The sequence below is a fragment of the Aplysia californica genome, unplaced genomic scaffold (genome assembly GCF_000002075.1).
Source record: "Aplysia californica isolate F4 #8 unplaced genomic scaffold, AplCal3.0 scaffold00864, whole genome shotgun sequence".
NCBI classification, from domain to species: domain Eukaryota; kingdom Metazoa; phylum Mollusca; class Gastropoda; order Aplysiida; family Aplysiidae; genus Aplysia; species Aplysia californica.
This window is the reverse complement of record NW_004798134.1, coordinates 58089-59091: the sequence shown is the minus strand read 5'-3', so window position 1 is coordinate 59091 and position 1003 is coordinate 58089.

Here is a 1003-nt window from a genome sequence, read left to right as displayed (position 1 = left end):
GAGAGAGAGAGAGTAAGACAGAGGAGAAGATAATAACATTACACCACAAATGAGAGTCCAACTGTTTCAATGCGCTACAATACATATAGGTCCTTAGGTAAAAATGCTTCATGACTGTATTGTAGATGAGAAAGACATCGAACTTGAAATTAAAAGGTTGTGAGTCTGAACCCCAGCTCCAATCAGCAATCATGACTAAAATACGTACCTTGACTTTATATAAAACAACACCTGTGTTCTACATTGTTATGTTTATATTTTAGTTGAGGGTTTTCTACATAATTATGGTACAAAAGCTTTCCGTAGATGACAAATTTGACCAGCTTATCCCTGCCCCCTTAAATTTTTAGTTAATCCGTAAGAAGAGTAGAATGACAACAACTAATACCAGAAGCATAATATACATTATCAAATGTTTATTCACAATGTTTGCTCGAGGCAAAAATGTGTAGAAAACACATTGCCGGTCATGCTAAAACTTAACCCAACTTTTCTCCTTGTACATGTACACTTGTAGTAAAATAAACTCCACGAGCTACCACTATGGCGCTATATATAGAAACACTGTAACTCTTCAACGACCTTGCGCCGGTACACTGGCACTATACCGTTGGTGTCCATCTCTACTGGGAATGTGCATGAACACTGATTTTGACAAACGATTTTAAAGAATCTCGGCACCCAGTGTAAAGTTGGTAGTTCCATCACCTTTATTAGAATAGTGGTAGAGCAGGTCCTAAATTGGTGAATACCAGAATAATCAATAAAAATAGGCAACCAGTAAAGATTATTAAAAAAAACCTTTTAACCCGTTCTCTGCCCGGCCCGAGACTGTCTCGGGCTCTCTGGTTGGACTATAAGTAGAAGCAAATTCCTATGTTACGTATATATATATATTTATTAAAAAAGCACCCGATTCTTTGTGGCTTGACGTCCTTTTGTGTCTTTGGAAGGGCAGGGAAATGGGGAAGATGGTGATATAATCTTTACCCTCGAACAAATA